The 18242-nt window shown below is 33.2% G+C and overlaps 1 pseudogene; it reads left to right on the top strand.

Moving 5' to 3' along the window:
* The first annotated feature begins 1868 nt into the window (after positions 1-1868).
* LOC149260525 (iron-sulfur cluster assembly SufBD family protein ABCI8, chloroplastic pseudogene) overlaps positions 1869-18242 on the top strand; it is a 28617-nt pseudogene continuing 12243 nt past the window's right edge.

Genomic DNA, 18242 nt, shown 5'->3' with positions numbered 1-18242 from the left:
GAATAATAAAATGAGGGGATTAATACTAAGACCCAAAGGGATTATGAACCCAAGGGAATAATATTAAATCCAAGGGACTAATATTATAAACGTTAAAATAAACATGATCGACCATCATTGATTTACATATTGAGACAATTCCTATCAGAGTTCCATGTTGGGCCATGGTCGACATTATAATAAACCGTGTTTGACTTGGGAATAATAAACCTAAGCAATTGATATTATAAACCCAGGGGATTAATACTAAAACCCCAAGAAATTATGAACTAAGGCAATATTATTAAACAAAAGGGACTAATAATATAAACCCAAGGGAATATTGAACCCAAGGGATTGATATAATAGATGCAAAGGAACAATAAAACCAAGGGATTAACACTAAAACCTCAAGCGATTATGAACCCAAGGAATTATTAATATTAAAAAGTTGAAGAACAAAGAAAACCAATAATTTGATATTATAAACCATTGGGAATTAATAAACCCAAGGGAAAAATATTAGAAACCAAAGGGATAAAAAATGGCAAGGGATTAATAGGAATTAATTTTCTAAACTTGAGGAAATAGTAAACCGTACCTAAGCCCTAAATCCATGACATCAATATATAAAAATAAATAATGCTATAACACAAAAGAAAAAAAACATAAATGGAAACCAATATAAGAATCACATTACAAACCATAAAGCACTAAAACATGATAAATAATAATAACACATTTATATCACTACATTATAAATAATAAATAGAATTTAAGTCATAAATACATTTATATCAATACATGAATGTATTAGTAGTATAAATCTCAAGAATATTGATATAAACATGTAGAATATGAAATCCCAACAAAAATATTATAAATGTAAACACTGAATAAAACCCCAAACCCACAGAGGAAACAACGAAAATAGCGTAAAGTCAAAGTATGAAAGGCACCAGCGGAGAAGTGAGGCGTTGGCTCATACTAACCGTTGCATCTCAGTGATCAAAGATCCAGATTAAACAATAGAGTAACTTAAAGGAACTATCAGAACCGTCCGATGGGGTAGACCGACGGTCATCGCGTATGTAAGAGCACAAGAGTTAACACAGTAAAAAGGTGGATTTATAACCTCGAGTGGTATTTTGGGCAGTAAAGCAGTGGTAAGCGGTATCAAGAGTTTTGGCTCCAATTCCACAAATCGGAGGACACGTAGCAGCGGAGGAGTGTGGGGAAACTGCTTTATCAGGCAGTTAACCCCCATGTGTCCATTTTGAGATCCGACATTAATTGTCCCAACAATAATATTATAAATGTAAAACCTAAAGAAAACCCCAGACCCACAAAGGAAACAATGAAAATAGCATAAGTAAAAGTAAAAAAATGGACGAGCAAAGAAGTGAAGTGTTGGCGCGTATTAACCATTGGATCTCAGTGATCAACGATCCAATTAAACAATAGATTAACTTAAAGGAACTATCAAAACTGTCTGATGGAGTAGATCAACGATCATTGCATATGGAAAAGTGCAGGAGTTAACACAGGGAAAAGGCGGGTTTATAACCTCAAGTGGTATTTCGGGCGGCAAAGCAATGGTAAGTGGTATTGATAATTTTGGATCCTATTCCACAAATCAATGGACACGTAGTAGCAGAGGAGTGTGGGGAAACCACTTTATTGGGTGGTTAACCCCTGTGTGTCTTCTCAACCCAAAATCTACCATAAACCATTGGATATTTTAGGAGAAGATCAATGGCACAGAAGTAATGCGACATACAAACGAGTAGACCCGATGGTATTATATGTTGTAGTTAATATGTTTTGAGTTCCGAGGTTAATCACATATTGGAGTAGATGGGAATCACATGTTAATGTGACTAGAGACTATGGCAATTGTGATTAGCGATAAAGTTGGAACCTCAAAATTCGTGCAGAGGCCGTATAAAGCGGAAATGTATGTTTCGTGGGAATTTCCTTTGTAAAAGGTTTATAAAGGAAAATAGCGACGATGGAAGGTTTATGCGTTTAAACATATATAAAAAGGGTTTAAAGAAGGAATGGTTATATATACATGTGGTCAAGGGGTAACGAAGGCTTAGAAGGGTAAAGAAAGTCCCGATATTAACATATATAAAAGTTAATGAGAGGGCTTTTGTCCGATAGGAAGGATTTAAAAGAAAGTCTTCAATAACATCTTATTTGAAGGTCAAGGGGTGATTGAAGTCCCGATAAGTGAATATTTTATGTTGGTTAGCCTATGTTGATTAATAGGGCCTTAACCATTGGAGGTTGGAAATTTTGACTCCTTAGAGAGTTAAAATACGTGGAACAAATGGGCTGATGCATTTCACATGCATACCGTGGATGTAATGGCTTAATTATTACTGGTATTTAGGATTATTAATAACTATATAAATATTAACAACGAGATTATTTATATATATTATTATATAAATATTATATTAATAATATAAACTCTTGATATATATTAATTAATAATAACAATAGCTCGTAATAATATTAGATTATCATTATATTATTAAAATAATATAACAATTTAAAATTATAAAAAAATCATAACAATTATATTGTATTATTATTATAATAATAAAATATAATAATAATAATAATATCTCATTATAATATTATAATAAATTATACTATTATTATATTATTATAATAATATACAAATATAATTATTAGGCTTTATTATTTTTAATAGTTATCTTAGGATTTGTATACATTGGGTATATAATATTAGTCCCTTTTGTTTATTATTACCTAAGGGTTTAATAATAAAACCCAAGCAATTGATATTATAAACCCAAAAGATTAATACTAAAACCCCAAGGGATTATGAACCTAAGGCAATATTATTAAACAAAAGGGACTAATAATATAAACTGAAGGGAATAATGAACTCAAGGGATTGATATAATAAACCCAATGGATTAACACTAAAACCTCAAGGGATTATGAACCCAAGGAATTATTAATATAAAAAAGTTGAAGAATGAAGAAAACCAATAATTTGATATTATAAACCATTCAGAATTAATAAAGTCAAGGGAAAAATATTAGAAACCAAAGGGATAAAAAATGGCAAGGGATTAATAGGAATTAATTTTTTAAACCCAACGGATTGATCAATCCACGTGACTATGAATATTATAAACCTAATGGATAAATAAACCCTAGGGATTGTTAATATTATGAAAGTAGCACATCAATAAATTGAAGGAATAAACATTATAAATGTAAGGAATTAATATTAAACCTTAGGACTATTATTTAAACCTTAATAGTGGGGATTAATAAAACAAAGGGAATAAATGATAAACCAAAGGAGTTATTAATATTACTAACCTAAAGAACAAATAAACCTAATCATTCAATATTATAAACCCAAGGAATTAGTAAACCGAACCTAAGCTGTAAATCCGTGTCATCAATATATAAACATAAAGTATGCTATAACACAAAAAAATAATAGAAAACATAAACCAAAACCAATATAAGAACCACATTGCAAACCATAAAGCACTAAAACATGATAAATCATCACTACATTAATAATAACACATTTATATCACTACATTGTAAGCAATAAATAGAATTTAAGCCATAGATACATTGATAGCAATACATGAATGTATTAGTAGTATAAATCTCAAGAATATTGACATAAAGACCTAGAACATGAAATCCCAACAATAATATTATAAATGTAAAGAATATTTTGATTTATGAAAGTTGTGAACAAAGTGAAGGGATCCACACAGAAGGCCACAACAATCAGAAATGCAAGAGAAAGATATAAAATAGTAACACTCCCATTGGAGCAAAGAAACATAAATGAAAAAACACATCTAAATTGCACACATTGGGCTTAATTAAGAACAACATAATAGGACATTTTAAGACCAGAGATATACAATTTTGTAAATAAAAACAATATTAGTGTTTAAAATAATCAATTTAACCAACATTGCAACGACATAAAGAACATTGAGTCTTAACATATATTTTTCGTTTTGTTTACATCATATAATTCCACTATAAAATTGAAGCTTTAAACTATAAACTAGGTCACAATGTTATTAGTTGTATTTCATATTGATATGGACTTCAATCTCTCCTCTTCCTTCTTCCTAATTGTAACATGTGTGCTATCTTTCATCTTGGCATAACGTTGGAAAGAAAAAGGCGGTGCAATGCATAAACCATCTATTGATTTCACTCTTGATATGGCTATGAAGGTAAGGCCTTGTTGCTCTTTATTCCCGATATCAGCTGGCACTCATTCTAAAGTAAATCCTTGTGACTTGTGGATTGTAAGAGCCCATGCCATCTTCAAAGGAATTTCTTTTCAGTATCCTCTTATCACTGGGGTGATAGGGACAATGTTTGGATTGCTTGCATCAAATGGAACACCAACATACTTATCAAAAACAATAGTTGTGAACATTGGAAGTTGAGGTGTCTTAGAAGTAGGTGGATAGAATATATCCTTAACAAAACCAGGTGCATCATTCACCAAGCTAGCTTCAACCCATAAATTACATGTCAACATAACACGCTTACCACGACACAACAAAACTTCATGGTCCAATTGATCATATCAACACCACCGATTTCTAAATGCCTTGAATACTCAACAACACATCGTGCAATTGGAGAATTTAATGATTTTAACGTATGCCTATTATGCAAGGAGACCGAATTATTTGTTGGAAACATGTGAACTATTGCATTAAATGAATCTCTTTCTGCAGGATGCAACCTCATATCAGCCCGAGACATAAGAAACTCCCAATCTTCAAGATTGGGTTCTACATTTCTTATGTTATTGAGGACTCTATGAAAACAAGATTGTTTCTAATTATTCCCTTATTGGCGAAATATTTTGTCAAGAGTGACAACAATGTTGAATTTGTTCCACAAGAATTTCCCTGTTGTATTACCTACATATAAAGGGTTATCCCTGATAGGAGGCAGTTGGCCAAGGTCACCCATAAGGATGATGGATTTGCCACCAAAGGGACAATTATTTTTCTCTAGAAATTCTTCTTGTAATTGAGCATCTGTTTGCATAAACAACCTTGATCCTAGAAAGCTCATTTCATAAATCAATATATATCTAACATGTCACATTTATTTTTGGAATACTGCAAGTGACTGCCCCTGTAGTGGTTGCATATCTTTAATTCGAATCTTTAGAGCTGAGTGTATTTTTTTTGCATGTATATTAAAAGCAGCTATTCCTGTTGGGGCAAGAAGAAGCAAAGGGATTCTTCCATCACTTTACAAATTAGAAAGAGCTTCAAAAATACAATGGATAAGGAAAGACTTCCCAGTGCCCGCAATGCCTTGAATAATCGTAAGAAGAGCTTCACGAATCTCATATTCAGCAAAGTTCCTTAAGTAAATTTCAAAAGCAAGTCATTGTTTTTCCGACAAAGAATCTAGATATGCAAATGTTTTGATTGAAAGGTCAACAATATCACCCGCTGATTTTGCATTCCTTATAAAATTAATAGCTTCCTCTGCAACATTATCAGAAATAGTTGTACTTTCCCAGTGAAAGGATACATCAGGGTCCCTTCAACCAAGTGTGTGAAGATCGGAAACATTCACATCGTTTGGTGGAACCAAACAAGAGAAAATTTGACATTCTTGAAAACCATCTTCAAGATTCATTTCCTGGTTAGAAAAATCACCATCTTCTTCATCTTCAATATTGTCTATAAATGATGGGTGTCGATCAACATGCCATGCTCGATATCAAAAATTCCTCCAACTTTCAATAATAATTTTAGCTGAAAGGCCAATTTCTGCAGGAATGTCATGAAATGGCTTGTACAATAGCAATTTTGTCTAGCAAAAGGTTTCAAATTCCTCTGAAGCCTCACCAGGAATAGAATAAAACCATGGCCAAACCTGAACAATAACATGAACATCTCTAGGCTTCCATGGATCTTGTTTACGCTTGCTATCAAATGTCCAAGATCTTGTTGTTTCTATCAAAGATAGATGTTCAAGGAAAAAAGGTCTCTTCTAATAATGTTGAACAAAAGTATTCTCAAATGAATATTGCAAGCCATCCCTTGATATTTTCCTAAAAACTTTTCTTCCAAAATTTAAGGAAACAAATTTCTGACTACAAATAATAAGATGTAGCTTAAGCAACATATGGCATGTTTCTTGTGCTCCAATGTCATGGTCAACAATTGTTTCTGCAAGAAACTTTCGATATGCACATAATCATAATCCTTAGAGTCAATATAATTTGAAATTCTAGTTAACATATGATGATAAATTTTAGACCTTTTTTCTGCTTTCAATGCATACTTAGCAATGTATTTCAACACAACATAGCGAGAAAGAACTGGCTGGAAATCAACATTTGCACACCACATTGTTAGAAGGTAAATGTTATGTACATTAAGCCTGTCATCATTTCTTGCTGGCTGATATTTCTTTTTCCTTGATCATCTATGAACAATCTTGATTCACCACAAAGATCCCATGGAGAATTGTACTAACATGTTAGAATAGCACCCTTTTTGTTCAAAAATGAATCCATAATACACTTTTTGTGCCTTTGGACATGGTGAAACAATTCTTCGTAATCATTATGAGGATTAGAAGAGAAAATCTGACTATTATTCAACACGCAAGGGTCATCATTGAGGCTTCGTGGAACCATTATGTTGCGATGATGTATGCCATGCAAATTCCATGTAGTTACATATTTGTCAAAGAATACCTTTGCAAGTTGTACATCAGAACTATTTGACCAATCAAGTATTTCCATGTTAGGAGCACCTTCTAACCATAGGAAACCATGGATATGTGTTGAACCTCTCCATTGCCACTCATATATGAAATAAATGAAGATATAGTTATTACAAACAATATAAATAGAATCATAATAAAAGTTGAAAAAGTATAGAAAAAAAATCAACACAAACCTGTACCAAAAGTCTTTAGCTTTAAGATATTTTTGGATAACTTCCTCTCGAAAAATATTGAATCTTTGGTGCATAAATACTGCAACAATATGGGGGTACTAGATAAAATTTTCAATTTTCATACGATGTTCATTTGAAGAATGAGAATGTGAATGTATGGGTATGAGGTTATGCAACTCTGGCCACTTTGTGTTAGCTGCACTCAAAGTAAAAAATAAAGATGGACATCCTAATTGAGTAATCATGTCTATCAAATCAGATCAACACTTAGTCTAATATGCCCTTGTACCTCTCATAGAAGAACCAAACCACATAAGATGCTGAACCAACTTATTATCTCGTAAATCAAATAGTTGGTGACGTAACTCATCAACTGTTGTAGGTGAGTTATCATGTAAATGTTTCTTTGTAAAAACTGCAGCAGTTTCTTGGCTCCGATGCCACATTATCATGTTTAATAGGTAATATCGAAAGCGAGGATGGCTTCCAAATCTCTGATCATAGTACCTAATAAGATGCAATGCATACTCATGAAGTTCAACATTAAAAATACGTGGTTGCAACCAATCAACATCACCAGTGGGGAACAATGTTGGGAATGCCATATCGAATAACCCTTCTGTATTATATTCATTCACTAGAGAGGTTCTAATAGTGGGCCAATCCTTGTCTTCAACATGTGAAGAATGAACATTATCATGAAATTATCTAATTTCTTCCACTTCTCTTCGTTCATTTGGTAGGTGAGCAACAAAGGAAGAAGGATGAGAGGGCAAATGGTCAGTATGAAACTCTTCATTATTAGTTTCATTGATCTCAAATTATTCAATATGACAATCAACAAATTTAAGCCTGGAGAAGACATCTGTTGATCGTTCAGATAGAGAATTCACTGAATCATAATCAATTACAACAGCTCGATAGTATTGATCACACTTGATTTTGAAAACCAATGCATCCAGCACTTGAGATCTCTTGACATAACATTCATAATATTTAGACTTAGTGCCATGCCTCCTCACAATTAGAAAGTCAATATCTTCAACACGTTAAGGAAGGCTCCGTACAATTGTAGAAATATCTTGAGGAAAGCTAATTGTATGACCACTATACTTATATTGCCCACCTCGAGCATGTGTCACTTGCAAAATGGGATTCACACATGCTATTAGCATTTCTTCATCTTGAGTAAGAACTCTTAAGATATGAGGCTTCTCATGAGGATCCATGTTATTATATTGACAACATCTGCAAATAAGTCCTTCAGAATGTCTCACAACAAGGATCTCAGGATATGATTCTTGGCAAATATCGCACATTTGGACAACCTACAAGCCATCTATCTTTGCTCGAAATCTTCTATGCACTGCAATCTTTTCATCAAAATGAATATGATCTCTACTCGTTGAACCATGTTGAAAACCATTTCGATGACTAAAATCTCTTCTAACGTTTACTTCATCTTCAAGAACATGAGACTCCCTTCGCTAGTTTGAAGCATGTGGAATGGATCTATGAGAATGTCTTTCCAAATTTATGGTGTGCATTTCATGAACCTGAGAGCATGTAAAGGTCTCTTTGTCATAAAAGACTTTAAAATTTAATTTCCAACTAATTATAAATGAAGAAAATGAAAAAGAATCAAGTGCATTCAAAACTTACATTTGTGTCTTCATGTGGATGAGGGTTATGAGATGGTTGCTCTTGGATTCTAAGAATAGTGGATGGAACATTTTTGGATGTAGTTTCTTTGCCTCTATTTAAAATGAGTTGTTTCCTATTTCAAAAGAATAAAATACATTACAAAACTAAATTTCCAAAAAATGAAGTTCAAAAATTGAAAATAAATCAAATACATTGAACATCTACATTAGTTTTACAATTTGATCTTTTGGATTCCAATTCGCCAACCTAACAAGATGAGATCATGGTTTCTCCGTGAAATGTTACAAAACACAATTTTGAGGCAACTGTAAATGAGAAAATGAGAAAAATATCAAATGCACTCAACATTTACATTTATTTGGTGATGTGGATGAATGCTATGAGATGCTTCCTCTTCACTTCTAACATCAGTAAATGTAACATCTACGAAGTTAATTTGTATGCCTCTATTGGAATGACTTCTGTCCTGTTCAAAGAAAATAAAATACGCCATAAAATTCAATGTCTAAGCAATTAGAAATTTAAACAATGAAAAGTAAATCAAAAACATTGAAAATTTAAATTAGTCTTGAATGTAGTAGAGCAACCACTATTGCAACGAAAACCAAAATATAATTGTGTTACCTCCATTGTGCCATCCGAAATGCTATCAGGGATGATTGATTCTCTTGGCAGGACCACATTACTTTGAGAATCGGGATTTGAAGGTCTTATGTTTCAAGCAACCGGATCCAAATTTTCAAACAAATGGCCACGATTAAATTGCAGGAGCGGAAGAATCACGATCACATCACAATATTTCAAAGGGAAGAACCGAAGTGCGATTGTGACATGTAATGGATGGTTGGACTTGAAACCCTATCAAACGTAGCCTAGAAGCTCATCGAGTCCGAAGCATATGTCGGATTGGAGTTTTAAAGCGGAGGAGTGAAGCATAAAGATCAAGCGATAGCCGATACGTGATGGTGATAAATCGGTGATCAGAGATCGGGCCAATCGGAGTTCGGAGGAGAGTGCTATGTAAAATAAATTCATTATGGACCCAAAGATGATAATATATGTGGGTGCATAGAATTTGAAATCTACTACATGTGTTCGGAGTGGGATTTCAACGTATTTCCATGTATTTGTGATAGATGTGTTGCCTGAGCCTTTTAAGGTGGCATCGATATCTGTGGAGAGGTTGTACCGAGGCGGGAAAAGTTGTGTTTGCGTATGTTTTCCTTTGTAAATGGTTTTTTAAGGAAAATAGCACTGATAAAAGGTTTGGTGGGTTAAATATATGTGTAGCAAATGTTTAAAGAGGGAATGTTACATATATAAGTGATATAAGGGATAATGAAGTTTATGAGGAAGTTTAAAGTCTAGATAGAATGTTTAAGCGGGTTGATTGAGTTTTGATATAAAGGAACTGAGGAATAGGGCCTTAATCATTGATGGTTGAATATTTCTCTCCTGTGAGAGTTAAATACCTGGGACACATATTTAAATAACAAAAAAATGTAATATGTTTTATGTTTGTGAGATTTTCCAACATAATTATATATATTTATAACTTTTTTTAATTATTTGAATTTCTTAATATTTATTGAAATATTATTTCTTACTTAATAATGTAATTTTTAACGATACAGTAATCATAATAGTTATAATTTAAATGTTCTTAACCATTAAGAAAATGTGTTTTCTAAAACAATTAATTCTATATGTCTCCATTGTTTTAAAAAAATAATGATATATAACTTGATCTTAATGGGTTGTTTAACAAGTAGACGTTAACGAATTTTCAGCTGGAACTATGTACATTTTACTTGTGAATAAGCTTAAAAGTAACATAAAAACATAATTTACCATACACAATATTCCATTTTTTTAAGGATAAGAAATGTTAATGGTTGTGTAAGAGTGAAATTTGAACCGATAAAAAATAGTTGGTGAACAAGTTGGTTTTTTTTCTACATTCAAGATCACATGGCTACCTATTTTGTATAATAGTGAATTTATTTTAGTTGTATGTTTTAATTATGTAGTTATTTTAGTGAATTAATTATGTAGTTATTATTTTAGTGAATTAATTATTCTAGAGAATTAATTATGTAGTTATTTTAGTTATTATGTTTTAATTATGAATGTAATATTTTAATCCAAAATTGAAAAGATTTGTCTTAGGGATTACGAATCCAAAATTATCATTATTCTCTTATATAATTATATTATTCTATTTCTTTCAAAAAAAAAATGTTTAAACCATTCTCAATAGTGAACAATTATAGTGAACAATTAATTAGGTTAATTATGAGTAATTTAAATATATTTACAAATAATATAGACTTATTCATAAAGTAATATGAATACAAAGACAATATTGATATGCAAACAATAGTCATAATTACTTGCAAATTATGATTAAGTAGTGCATTATGCATATCATAGATGCAGGCGGAGTGTAGAGTAATTAACCAAAGGAGCAGAATCTAAGGAAAACCACAAAAACATGTTGGAGTGGTTCTTAAACAGTGTAAATGGATTATCGGGTGAAGGAAGAATTGTAAGTGGTATCAGAGGGCGAACACTTGATACCATTTTTTGTTTGACACGTAGCAATGAGCGAAGTGGGGAAACCTTTTTATGGGGTAGTTAAACACTGTGCTTGTTGGAAACCCAAAGCCAATGTAAAGTGTTCGATCTGTGGGAGCAGATCAACGGTGGAGGATAATGCGAAGGCCCATGAGTGGACCCAACCATATTTAACGCAAAACCAATGTAAAGCATTACATCTATGAGAGCAGATCAACGACAGAGGATAATGTGAAGGTCCATGAGTGGACTAAACGATATTTATAAATGCAGAAGTATAAATTTTGAGATCCGCTTATATGGTTCGGAGAAGAAATTTAATGTATTTCCTTTGTATTTCTATAAAGTGTTGTGCTGAGGCCTTTTATGCAAAAGTGTTATTGAAACATTCTCTAATTTATAACCTCGAGCGGTATTTAGAGCGACAAAGCAATAGTAAGTGGTATCGAGAGTTTTAGCTCTGATTCCACAAATCAAATGACATGTGGCAGTGGAGGAGTGTGTGGAAACCACTTTATCAGGCAGTTAACTCCCATGTGTCTTGTCAACCTAAAATCCATAGTGAACCACTGGATCATTTGGGAGAAGATCAATGGCAAAGAAGTAATAAATTTTGGGAGAGCGTTTAAAGAAAAGGCCAAAAGCTTCTTTTTTCTACGTGCTAGTGATATCACGGAGATTTTATACATAATCAATTCCCTTCTTCTTTTCTACGGGGTAGTCATCTCGTTTGAATCAAAGTGGAAAAATATCGCAGAAGGAAAATCTATACATACTTGTAAGATCGATTTCTCAATGCCTTTGAAACCTGAAAAAATGGTAAGGAATAATTGAATCACACATGAACTACACCAAATTATCAGAGCCAACAGTTTGAAACATGAAAAATTAGCAAGGAATAATTGAATCACACACTAACTACACCAAATTATCAGAGACAGCAGTGAGAGCATGGAAACATTTAAAAATGCAATCACTGAGAAAGCGTTTCTCCAATGCTGAAACCTGAAAAAATAGTAGGGAATAATTCAATCAGACACGAACTACACCAAATTATCAGAGACGGCTGTGATAGCATGGAAACATTTAAAAACGCAATCACTGAGAAAGCGTTTCTCCAATGCTGAAACCTGAAAAAATAGTAGGGAATAATTCAATCAAATACGAACTACACCAAATTATTAGAGACAGTCGTGAGAGCATGGAAACAATTAAAAATGCAATTACAAAGAAAGCATTTCTCCAATGTTGAAACCTGAAAAAATAGTAGGTAGAGGAAAGGAAGGCTATGAAAGATTTATCACCTTTTTTACTTGATAGAAGCCGAGAGAAGTTATCATTCTAGTTATCCTTAAAAAATTCCAACAACTTTAAGTGCTAACAAAGAAATTCATGCATCCATGGAGCGTTTGCTTATAATGCATGGAATGGACTTAATGAAAATTTGAAATTCTCAAGATCGAGTGGCATTGTTATTCTATTGGGCAGGGAGTGGGAGAGTTATTTCCATTGCGGATTAATCGAATGATGGGTGGAATAGTGAAATTGATGGACGCCTATTCTTTGGAAAAAAAACAGTTGGAAAATGGTTGAAGATGCTTAAGTTTAAGAATATGAATAGACATATGTTTTAGAATGAAGTTTGAATATATGTTTTATAATTTGTTTTAAATATATTTCCTAGAGCTGAAAAACCACTTCGTAAATGGTTGAAGATGCATAAGTCAAAGAATGTAAACAGACATAATCAATATAGCTTGGAATATATATTTTATAATTTTTTTAAATACATTTCTCAGTAATCAACATATGTGGTTATCAACAAGAGCAAAGTAAATTTTTAATCATGCTTTGTAAAAAAATAATTTAAGTATGGTTTAAACATATGATCTAGACATGCAAGAAAATTACTGTTGCGAATTTCATTCATTGATTTAGTGACGACTACAAGAATATACTAGCATCTTACAATTCAGGTCATCCGATCAAAAAGATTAATTAATAAAATGATTAAGATGCCAATTTCGATAAGGGGGATGACTATCGGCGTAAATATTTCTACGATTTATTTACTACAATGTATTATACTATAAAGGACGATTATATTTTAGTTACATTAGTTTTGATGAAGAAATATTATTCTAATCTTTAAATATTCACTATATTTCATTTTATACTTCTTCTTCTTATAATCTAGATATTGATTTTATCTCCATTAGAGATATTAAAATTATGCATATCCCTGTTTTCCTCTTAACGTCAAAATAAGAGTCATTCTCTTGAGAATCACACTACTTCACCTTTTTTTACGATAGTTTAAAGTTCATAAACAATTTGAATCCTATGTTTCATCCCTTCCTTCTTAATATCACTCTCTCACGTAGCCTAGCATGGTGAGTTTGTATAGTTAGTTTCGCTCCATTAATGATTTTAGTGACAAAGCATCCTCTTCTATGTAGAGATTGTTTCATCAAAATTTTCTTTCTTTCACCAGAGAAAGCTTGAACTACACTAGGAACAAAAAAATATCCTTCTCCAACAAATTCCCTAGAACGCCCATTTCCAAGAATTCAATTGTCAAAAGAAAATAAAAAGAAAGAAGAGTGAATTTCCCAAAAGAAATGTTTAATAAAATAAGTATTGCTAAGACAACTCAAAATCTGGAAAATAAGTTGGAGAAATTATCTAATGGATATTTGGAATCATAGTTGGAAGAATTACTTAAGAAGAATATTGAATTGAATGAAGAAGAATATCTAGAATGCATCCCATATGAGTAGAATGTCGCTACTCTAGTTCCTCAGTGCAGCGGATTACATGATATACTAATTACGTTTATTGACATAAAGTTATTGGTTATCATTATGCAATGACTTATTGAGCTCGACACTCTGTAATACAAAAATATTATTGGGAGCCTATCCAAATGTGTTTTAAAATTTTCAATCCTACTCAACTGCTGATTAGAATCATTGCACCGTGCCTTCCCATTTTGTTACAAGGCAAAATGGAATTTGTAAATTCATATAGTTTTGATATTGGTGTTAGAATTTTACTCAAATAGGATCTTATGAGCAAACACTTGTCTATGGACGTTTATAATGGATATGTCAGATTTGAAATAAATAGAAAGAAGGTAAGCCTCTTCTCCTCTTGTTCTCCTCTCTCCCTCACTCTCTCTCCATGTCTCCCTTTCCACCCCCTCTCCCTCTCCATCTTTCTCCCTCTATGTTTTTCTTTTTCCCTCCCTCTCCTGCCCCCTCCAATTCCATCTCTCTCTCCTCATATCTATGTTCCTTCCTCTATATCCCTTATCTTGAAGCTCCCCCTATCTCTCCCTCCCAAATCACTCTTCTTCTCTCTCTTCGAATCCAACTGTATCACTATCTCTGCCCCTCCCTATCCTTCTCCATCTCTCTCCCTTCCCCTTCTCTCCCTATCTATATCCTATTATGTTCTTTCTCTTCCCTCCTCTCCTCCCTCCCTCACTCTCTCTCCACCTCTACCTTCTCACTCCTCTCTCTCTCTATGCCTTTGTTCTTTCTTCCCTCTCTCCCACTCCAACTCCATCTCTTGCTCCTCTCTCTTCCTTCCTCTCACTCCCTCTCTCCCACCTCACTCTCTTCCCCCCCATCTCTCTCTCTCTCTCTCTCTCTCTCTCTCTCTCTGCCCTCCAACTTCACTATCTCCCTCCCTCTCTCCACCCCATCTCTAACTCTCTCTTAAATTTGATCAAATTATATTATTTTTAAGATATTATCTAATTTAAGAAGACTTAATTGGTTATAAAATACCAAACCTATATTTGGATCAACCATGTCAAAGACAATAAAATAATGAAAAACTTTAAAATATCATCCACTATATTTAATCTATCCCTTGGATCTTTAGCTAAGATGGATCTATGTCGGTTCTTTATATCTATATATGTGTGTGTGTGTGTGTAAAGAACCGACATAGATCCATCTTAGCTTCATTTTATTAAAACTTTAATTTAAGTAGTCATGAGGATAGAGAGTTTAGATATATCTCAAATTGTAACATTTTCCCTTTTATATTCAAGTAAAAAAATGTTGTAAAAGTAAATTAAAATAAAATATTTTTACTATGAAATAAGTTATGTTTTTCTGGCATGTGTTATTTATAAGCCATGGTATTTGCGCATGGTATTGAAACAAAGCCGATTTACAAGTTAATATCCATGATAAAGTGAGGGTGAACATCCATGGTTAGAAATCTTGGCATATTGTTATAAAATATTTTGATTGTGAGATAATTTATGTTTTTTTGGGCATGTGGTATTGGTAACCCATGGTATTGACCCATGGTATTGTAACAAAGACTATTTTTTACAAGTTAATAACATCTATTGTAATGCACGGTTAAGTATCTTGTCATATTGTCCTAAAATATTTTGGTTGTGAAATAAGTTATGGTTTTTGGATTTGTAGTATTGATAAGCCATGGTATTGGCCCATGGTATTGTAACAAAGCCTATTCACAAGTTAATAAAAAAAATCAAAATGTAACAAATTTAATTTTTTTATTATTGTTAATTTAACTTTTTATTATTAGTTGAGGGAATATTTAAATGTTTACACTCATCCCAATATTATTTTTAACATTTTTTTTTAATTTAGCGTCTTACACAAAAATAACAAATTCTTATTAAAAATAAATCATTTAACCAATTGAAATTTACATATTTTATTTTATACCATAAATATTTCTTTTATTTTTTCCATTATAAATATTTATTTTCTTTTTCATTTCCAGTTTAGCGCTGGGCTGAAATAAAATATTCATAAATTAAAACATCGCATTCTAGCACGACATTTTTCTCTACCTTGTTGATATATGCGTGGAAATTCTAGAATAAGGAAGACCATTAATGTGATCTATGGCTTTCATGGGATTCAAACCCTGATGGAGTTTTCATGGGAAACACCTTAGGAGAGCATTAACGATTAGATGGAGGAAGGGCAAGGTCATTGGGCGTGGAGATTTTTGCCATTTGTACATGGGTATGAATTTGAACTCTCGAGAGTTCTTCCTTTTTACTAAATATGATTTATGTTCTTATGGGTAAAAATTTTCAAGGGTTTATATGATCAAAGCATAAATTTCTTCTAGATTTGATGGTTTTTATACTTATGTATAAATTTGGACACTCGAGAGTTTTTCCTTTTTACAAAACCTGATTTTTGTTCTTATGGGTAAAAAATTTCAAGGGTTTATATGATCAAAGAATAAATTTCATCTAGATTTGAGGGTTTAACGACTATGATGATGAAGATCTTGATTACGGCCAACAATTCATCAAAAGACAATGCACAAGAAAGTATTGTCCATGTCCTGATTGTACAAAGGGTTTAATGATTATGATAATGTAGATCTTGATTGCTACCAACAATTCATTAGAAGATAATGGAAAAGTAAGCATTTTGCATGTCCTTATTGAATAGATCAATTCACTCCTCCCTAACTTTTCTAGGGTCAAATGCATGAAATTTTATTTTTTCTTTTCATGTTTTTTTTAGTGGCTGATTGTTTGTGTAATGGACTCTACCATGCCCAAATTTGAAGGGCTCGAGTGATGTAAGAAAATTTTCTAGTAGGATGCAAATACTAGACCTTCCTCAAACTGTGTTACATGAAATTAAAATTTCTTGTAATCATAAATGTTATAGACATTTTTGGGCCCTACAACCCCAAGCATGAAATGTCCATAAACCAAGGGCTCCTAAGTCCCTAAAAGTGTTGTTCTAACCCCTAAAGGAACAAGGTCAACAGATTACAACTTCTCCCAGAAGTTCTCCATGAGAAACTGCTCAGAATTGGTCAAAACAAGATCATTGCAGCTGCTCCACTGGCTAAGTGTGTTGCATCTCACCTAAATACACTGTGAGGGTGCGTTGAATTTCAAAAGTCCCTTCTGTGGGGTGCGATGGGTGAGAAATGACAAATGGCAGTGTCATTCCGCGAGGTGGAGAGGCAATGGAAGCTTCCAGAATCTTCTCTTGTGACACTTGCCTCACCCAAGTGGAAGCAAGAACTATCAGAGAGAAGACACTAATCAAATCACAAGCTGACTCATCCCCCTTACTGTTATAGACAATTTTGTGCCTTACAGCAACAAGCATGAATTGTCAATAATCCAAGGGATCCAAAGTTCCCTAAACATGATGTTCCTACCCCTAGAGGAATAAGGTCAGCAAACCAACAGCTCTCAGATCAGTTCTCCACCTGAAAACACTCAAAAACAAGCAATCCTGAAATCAAAGCAGGTGCTCCACTAGGTTTCTGCGCTGAAACTCAGTTGCTCCATGGTGTACCTGCGTTGCAAAGCAAGTGGGACAAAGGCCACCTGCACTGAGCGAGATGGGACAAGTGGCACAATGAGTCATTGCTTTGGAATCTTCCAAAAATGACACTTGGATCAGGGATTTCGCCTTGTGATGAGTCAGAGGCTTTGTTTCTCCAAGTGGAAGCAAGGTTCACCAAGTGGACTCAAGAATTGAAGATCAACTAAAGATTAACTGAAGAGATAGAGGACACAAGGCAGCTACACATCAGTTGCAAGCTGACTCATCCTTTCTCAATTCATCTATATATTGAGCTCTCTCCTATGAGCTCAGGAGGCTGGAATTTTGTGCAAAGTAATGATATGCTGTTGGTTTCACTATAGAACTATTGGGTGATTGTTTGAGAGAGGTGAAGAGGAGAAATTCTTTCTGCTGGGAGGTGTTGCTGGGTTGGAGCCTTCAATGGTTGTAATACTCTCAGAACCTTTACTTCTTCATTAATAAAAGATATTGAGGTTCTTCTATGTGCTCTTGTTTCAATGATATATTGTGATAACTGCATGTTTGGTTTACACTAATCCATGAACCAGTTATGATTGCATGCCTCTTGTAGTTTCCTTCTTTGTTATTTTGCAGGATCTCACTGTAGCTAGGCAAGCAAAAGAACAAGGAGCTAGGAGCAAGCGGCCAAAGAGAAGAGTTTGGATTCGACATTAAGCGCAAGGCAATGGTTAGTGCT

Source organism: Pinus tabuliformis, chromosome 6, assembly GCF_031772625.1.
Source record: "Pinus tabuliformis cultivar Carrire ecotype Pingquan chromosome 6, CPIR1, whole genome shotgun sequence".
NCBI classification, from domain to species: Eukaryota; Viridiplantae; Streptophyta; class Pinopsida; order Pinales; family Pinaceae; genus Pinus; species Pinus tabuliformis.
Note: the sequence above shows the minus strand (reverse complement) of the source record. Positions and strands in the feature narration are given on the sequence as shown.